Here is a 7,317-nt window from a genome sequence, read left to right on the forward strand (position 1 = left end):
TAATAACAGAAGTCCAGAGGGAGACTCCCTGTATGGAACTTTGTCTTCACAGTCCAATACGGCTGCATGAGCGTCAGCCATCATGTCCACCTTCCAGCCAGCAGGAAATTGGCACAGAAGAGGAAAAGGCAAAAGGGTGCCCACCCACGATGTTTTAAAGAGGTTTCCCTGAAACTCTTTCCACATCACTCTGTTTGCCTCTCGTTGACCAAAATGTAGTCACAAGGGAGGTTGAGAAATACAGTCTTTATTTTGGGAGGCCACGTACCCAGCCAAAAATTGCAAGTTCCATCAGTAAGAGGGAACAAACACATTCAGTGTAGGTGACTCATAGGCGATGCTGCCCTTATTATTTGTGGGGGTGGGGGTTCAGGTGGTCTCTCAAGGCAGCCTGGAACCCACCTACGGGAGGATTATCTTTGGAGGCTTCCAGACCTGGTAAGAAGGAGCAAATATATTCAGGTGACATTTTGCAACATCCCAGGCACCCTGCCTTCCCTCCATCCTCATGTTGTGAAGCAGAAGACGAGAAAGTCCAGGGTTGGAGGGGGACAGCCTCCCCAAGGTCACCCAGCTGGCCAGGGACAGGGCTGGTTCTGGATTCTTGGAGGCCAACCTCCGATCAGTTTCCAATAAAGCTCACCCCGAGCTGTTGGGAATATGTTCATTTCCCGTCTTAACTCTGAGAGGCAGACATGGAAGGAGAGAGACACACACACATACATACATACATAGAGATGGATACCTACGTCTCTCTGTCTCCATGTCCGTCTCTCTCCTTTCCTTTTGCATTTTTGAAAAACAATTCAGAACTTCAGTTTATCAAAGTCACCCTTCCTGAATAAGAGGCTCCCAATGAGCCCAGGGGGCTCCCCAAATAGGACCCCCCAGCCCATGGTGTGTTTTTAGATCCCCACTGGGGGAGCCAGGCCTGGCCTCTTCTGGGAAGAGCTGGAGCTGGCTGTCTCTGGGTTTTGGGGAGTGTGTCTGTACTGGCCCCGAGCATCTGGTGCCATCAACGGCGGCGGAGGCAGACGTGTTGAGGACGCCAGCCTGGGGAGAGGGGCAAGTGGGCCAGGCAGACAGACGTCACTGAACCTTGGCCATGACCCGGCAGGCATGCCCTGACAGTGTCCCAGCTCCCTGCTGGGGACTGGGATTTAGGGGCTACCCTGCTCAAGCCACAGCCTCCCAGACAGAAAAGGGCAGGATTCAAATCGGGTGGCTTCGTCGTCCCAGCCCTTAAGACAGTCCTCACGGCCCCACGCCCGCCTCACCCCAGGTGCTGGGTCCTCAAATCCACAGTGACCTGAGGGCCCAGCCAAGGACCAGGTGGTCCAGACACAAGTAGTAGCAAAGGGGGAGTTTTTGCAGGTGACTCCACACATACACACATAGAGGCATGCGTGTGGACGCACAAGAGCACATACGTGTGAGTGTACACACAGGCACACGTGTGGACACGTGCAAGCACAGACACGCACAAATGAAGACACGTGGACACAATGAACCACGCACACACAGACATGCACGCTTACACACATGCACGCACGCTCACACACACACGTGCACATGGCCCATGTTCCAAGCTCTTTGGGAATATTTTGGAGTCATCCAGTTTAGCCTCCTGCTTACAGAACCTTCTGCCAAGTCCAGCCTATGAGCTTGAATGTCCCCGGGGGCGGGGCGCTCATTACATTCCTGGGCACTCACCCCAGTGCCAGGCCACTCAGGACATCAGAAGAAGCCTCACTTGCCAGCCACGTGACTTGAAGACATGCCCCCTGCCCCCCACCACACACACACACCTTTTACTGCTCTGCGCCTCGGTCAGCAACCACGAATGGAGTCAATGTACCCAGCGCCAACCTGGTCTCTGCTGCCATGAGGCTTATATGCCATGGGGCATGTACAGCTCTTCTCTGAGGAGACAAGAATGTGAGAGTAATCATTCTTCATTGCTGCCTCCTCCAAAGCCAGTGGGCCCTTCCCCATTTGAAGCAGGGTGTCCCCACTGTGGAGAGGGGAGAATCAGAGGACCCGGGGCCTCTCTGCAAATAGGAGGGGTTGTGCTGTGTCCTGGGATCCACCCTGATTCCACCCAGGAGTGTCTCCAGCCCTCACAAGGCTCCCACGGGTGAATGGCTGCTGGCCAGGGCTCCCCGGAGATGGGTGGTCGTTGGGGTCTCACCACGATGAGCCAGCTGCCAGCTTTCGTGAGCAAGGCTGCTCAGGAACATGGCAGAAGAAGATACTCTGGGCAGGAATGCAAGCATTGCATTGGCTGCTGTGTTATGGCCGGCAAGCCTCTCTTCTGCCCTGAGCCTATTTCCCCAATTCTTACCAATGGAGTGGAGCACACACACCTACCCCAGTACCCTGTGGTGATGGTCCAACCCACAAGTAGGTGCCTATCCCCAAAACAATAGGTACTCACCTGTATGACTGTGCGTTTCCACCAAACTATTCTATAGAGAGAAAAGTGGACGCCCAGAGAGGGCAAGTCATCGGTGCACGGCCACACAGCGTGCGTGACCCTGCCACCCATCTCAACCCCTACTTGATGAAAGGAAAGCAGCTGCCCCATGGGCACGGAGACCGCCCCCAGCACAGGAACCCCACACGTCTGTCCTTCAACAACATACACCAAATCCACTGGGCATCGAAGTAACTCCTCCTTTTGCAAATGATCCGCAACAGAAAACTCCTCCAGAGACAAGGGAAAATATTTCCCCTAAACCTATTTACTTTTCAAATTTCAGTTGCCATAACAACTCGGCACAACTATTTATGTGAAATCTTCGCCTTCCAAGTCTTGTCGAGCACCACGCTCTGCAGAGAGTTCAACTCGGCCCTTTCAATAACAACACATTTTTTCAATCAATGTGGGTCTTGGTTTTTTTTTTTTTTTTTTCTATAAACACACATAAACTATGTTGTGCAAAACTTTTGAAAGCTAATAGGGAAACGCTGAGTTTTACAGACCTATTCTTCTCTGATTGCCCCCAGTAGATCTTTCTGAAGTATGACAGTGACAGAAACGACAAGCCAGCTTGGGTTTGGGGTTTTTTTTTTCCAAATGTCTCTGAATTGTTTCCACTCCTGATGTCTGCGGAGTGCCTAGAGGCAGAGGGGGTTCTAGTGAAGGGCCCTGAACAACCGGCTCCAGCTCAGGCCCTGCCCCCAAACAGGCTGCGCATCCTTGGAAAACTCAGTGCAAGTCTCTGGGGACTTGGTCCAGGGGCACACTTGGTCCAGCTGGGCCCCCGCCCAAACTGAGGGATGGAGGATCAGGACAGGCATCGTGTGTCTGAGGCATCCTGCAAATATCCTGGGATCATGACGGCCATGGGCTTTCATTTTCCGAAACAACCCCAGCTTCAGATTCTCTGTTCCAGGGCCCATGCGAGCCTTCGTACAAGCTGTTCCCTTTGCCTGGAATTTCCCCTTTGTCGACCTGTCAAGTTGACGTGAAGGGGCCTGTGCTCGATGTGAAGCTCTGCTGTTGCCGTCTTCAAGTTCATACGTAATTTTGAACAGGAGGCCTGGCGTTTTCATTTTGCAACTGGATCCTTGGATTCCATAGCGGATTCCTTGGAATTCCGTTCCAGCCGGTCTCTATTCTATCTAGCACATGGTGTGTATCAAACCGTTGAATCCCCAGACAACCCTTTAAACACACGGTGGTGATATGTTTTACACATAAGGAAACTGAGTCCCGAGAGATCAGAGGTCGAGGAGCATCATCATTCCCACCCACCACCACCCCCCCATCCCAATAGGAGCTGTTATGCATTAGGCACCATTCCAAACACTGTTTTGGGTCACCTCATCCAACCCTGTGAGAAGGGAACTACTATGATTCTCTTTTTCCAGAGGCACAGAGAAGTTAGGTAACTTACTCAAGATCACACAGCAAGCAAGTAGAAAAGCCATGCTTTCCTATGAGGCCCTCTGGATCTCTCCCCTACATGCCAGCAACAACTTTCTCAACAGGTCCTGACCTCTGAGCTAACCCCTCCCAGCCCATCCTCAGCGCAGTAACCAGAGCCATGCATTTCCCAAACCTTTCGTTATGCCACTTTCTAGTGACAAATCCTCCCATGGCCCTCAGGAACCTCAAGAAACATCTAACCTCCTTCATCTGACCATTGAGACCCTCTGTGATATGACCGCTGCTGATTTCCACGGCTTCAGTGTCCCCTGGCTCTCTGTGCTCCCACCTTCTAGATTATCTGCCGTTAGATCTTTGCACACATCAGGCCGCTTCTTGATTTATCAAGTTAGGGACCACTGGTTCCCGACACAGAGCCTTGGCACACAGGTATTCTAGAAAACTTTGCTGAACTGAACCAACATGTCCTGGTGGAATCCATCAGGATGGATGGATGAGTGGTGGCTGGCTGGATGGAGGGATGGGACGGTGGATGGGTAGGTGAATGGAAGGATGGATAGGAGAGTGGATCGGTGGATTGGGTGGTAGACAGGTGGGTGGGTGGATGGATGCATAGAATGGTGAATAGATGGGTAGATGAATATACAGATGGATGAAAGAAAACCCCAGAAACCATCCCATAACCATTAATACTTGGATGGTGAGGTACTCGAAATTCTGAGTATGGAGTAGACCAGCAATAAATGTTGATTGAACGGATGGTTAAATGAATGTCAGAGGGCAACTGGTGATTAACCCTCCATAGGCACCTGTTTTTCCTCTTGTTTATTCCTTTCTCTCCCATCTCCACCCTCATTCTCCCAGCTTTCCATTTCTTCCTTCAGTTGTTACATGACTCACAGTGGCCAAGCTCCCCAGGTTCATGCCTGCACATTAATTATTGAGTCATATAATCCAAATTTATCTAATGAATTAATAATAGACCATAGGGGTATTTTAATAATGAAATATTTGGAGCTGTGTTTTGATAATTGCAGCAGGCTTTCATAATTACAGCACGGCTGTGGAACTAAAATCAAAATCAATTAGGTGGTATGCAATGACACCCCAGGAGCACCCCTCAAAGCTTCAGTAGATAGACCCACCAGGATGAGGAAGAACCACTTATCTCTGGAACCAGATGAGGCCTGGGGAGTCAAGGCCTTTGCTGGATGCTTGAGCTGGGGAGGGATTCCAGGAAGGACAAGGAAAGGAACATCACTGAAATACATCAGATGTTTGAGTCACAAAGTGCTTTAAAGGTCAGCTGAACACGCGTCTGCTCTTATAGAGGAAGAGATCGAGGTTCAGAGAGGCACCCTGACTCACCACGGCATCCTTAACATAGAGAGCCTGGACTGTGTCTCTGGATTCCTAGTCCAGTGTTCTCTTGGCCCTGGAACACACACTCTCCTCCTTCGGCCACAATACAGCTCTCAATGGCTTGGCTATGACTCCTGCCTCAACCCCTGAGACTCCCTGTCTGTACAACCAAACCACGTGATGCTCATGAACTTTGACTTCTGCACACCTCTCTGCTTTGCCCTGTGCTGTGCCCTCTGCTCAGGGTGCCTTCCCTTCCCCACACTCAATCTTAAAATCCTCCCAGCAGGGGTGACCTCCTTTCCTCCTGCCCTCAAGGGCTCCCACTACATGGTGATTGCTACTCTGTCTCCTCCAAAAAGATTGGAGCTCCTTTAAGCCAAGGGCAAGTTCATTGTGTCTCCCTGGGATGTTAACACGGGGTGCTAACAAAGAGTAAATGCATAATATAGGTTTATTCAAGGCCAGATGGTGGACCGGGAGGGAGGAACAAGAGCAAAGAAGGGAAGTAAACAAAAAAGTTGGTTCTGGAGTTATTTCCAGAGTGCATTTAGCCAAGGCCTCTGAAAGGACATTTGGGTTTAAAAATACTTGTTTAGGGACATCTCTTGGATATTTAAGCTGCAACAAAATTAGACACAGGAAAGCAAGAGACATCTTCTCAAGAGGACAAAGAATGCTAATGCTGGCAGATTGGTATTCTAAACCACCATCCTCCCCCTCAATCCACCCCACACAGTCAAGAAACCTGGGCAATTGACCCTGAGGTCCCTCTCTAAGACGTGTCCTCAAGAAGCTACTTGAACTTCTGCAGACACTGCCCAAAGCGGGTCCCCTGTGCAGAGCTGACAAGCGGCAGCTGGGGCTGCAACGGGTGCGATTAAGATCCGTTTCTTAAGGCCGTGGCGATCCCACTGCCAGTAACCATGGAGCCAAGTGTGAACGGCAGAAGCCAGCCAGGTTTGGCCACCTTTATCATCTGTGAAACAATGGTCAGGTTTCTGGGGGTGGGAAGGAGGCTAACGTGCAGGAGTTTGGTAACCTCAAAGTATCACCACCTCCCACCTCCTTCCCCCACTCCCCACTTCCAAACAGGATCTATTGATTCAAGCTCTGAGCTTTATTTTGAGAGGCACCAAATGGCACCCCACTTCAGTACTGTTGCCCAGAAAATCCCATGGATGGAGGAGCCTGGTAGGCTGCAGTCCATGGGGTCGCTAAGAGTCAGACACGACTGAACGACTTCACTTTCACTTTCCACTTTCATGCATTGGAGAAGGAAATGGCAACCCACTCCAGTATTCTTGCCTGGGGAATCCCATGGACAGAAAAGCCTGGTAGGCTGCAGTCCATGGGGTCGCACAGAGTCGGACACGACTGAAGCGACTTAGCAGCAGTAGCAGCATAGCACTGCAGTTAAAAACACAGACGCCAGAGCCTGACTTTTAGGGTTCAAACTCCAGCACGGCCACTTAGGAGCTGTGTGACCTTGGGTGAGTCTCTTAGCCTCTCTATAACTCAGGGTCACTTGTGGGGAGTAATGAGCTGATTTTCCTAAATGCTGGATTAGGGGATGTCTCTGTTCTTACCTCCTCTGTTAAGAGGACCTTGATGTGCAATGCCCTTCCCTGACTCTCAGCGTGGACTGGAAAGTACTAGCCCCGCCCACCAGTGCCAGGACTTAAGCCCATCCCCCATAACCAGCCAATCAGCAAAGCCCATTCCTCTGTACTACAGAGATTGGTCAGGATCAAACCCTTACGGTCAGTTCAGTTCAGACCAGTCCAGCCCATTCACTCAGTCATGTCCAACTCTTTGCAACTCCATGAACTGCAGCACGTCAGGCTTCCCTGTCCATCACTATCTCCCAGAGTTTGCTCAACCTCATGTCCATCAAGTCAGTGATGCCATCCAACCATCTCATCCTCTGTCATCCCCTTCTCCTCCCACCTTCAATCTTTCCCAGCATCAGGGTCTTTTCCAATGAGTCAGCTCTTCGCATCAGGTGGCCAAAGTATTGGAGTTTCAGCTTCAGCATCAGTCCTTCCAATGAATATTCA

The 7,317-nt window shown here is 50.8% G+C and overlaps 1 long non-coding RNA gene across 1 annotated transcript in view; it reads right to left on the minus strand.

Annotated features, from left to right (window-relative positions):
- Window positions 1-245: 245 nt before the first annotated feature.
- Window positions 246-7,317, minus strand: part of LOC104980112 — a 25,832-nt gene continuing 18,760 nt past the window's right edge. Inside the window, exons 2-3 of the long non-coding RNA XR_824226.1 lie at window positions 1,809-1,922; window positions 246-435 (exon numbers count right to left, since the gene is read on the minus strand). This is a non-coding gene — a long non-coding RNA (uncharacterized LOC104980112). The remainder of the gene's footprint in view (window positions 436-1,808; window positions 1,923-7,317) is intronic.

The sequence above is a fragment of the Bison bison genome, unplaced genomic scaffold (assembly GCF_000754665.1).
Source record: "Bison bison bison isolate TAMUID 2011002044 unplaced genomic scaffold, Bison_UMD1.0 scf7180017864495, whole genome shotgun sequence".
Taxonomy (NCBI): domain Eukaryota; kingdom Metazoa; phylum Chordata; class Mammalia; order Artiodactyla; family Bovidae; genus Bison; species Bison bison.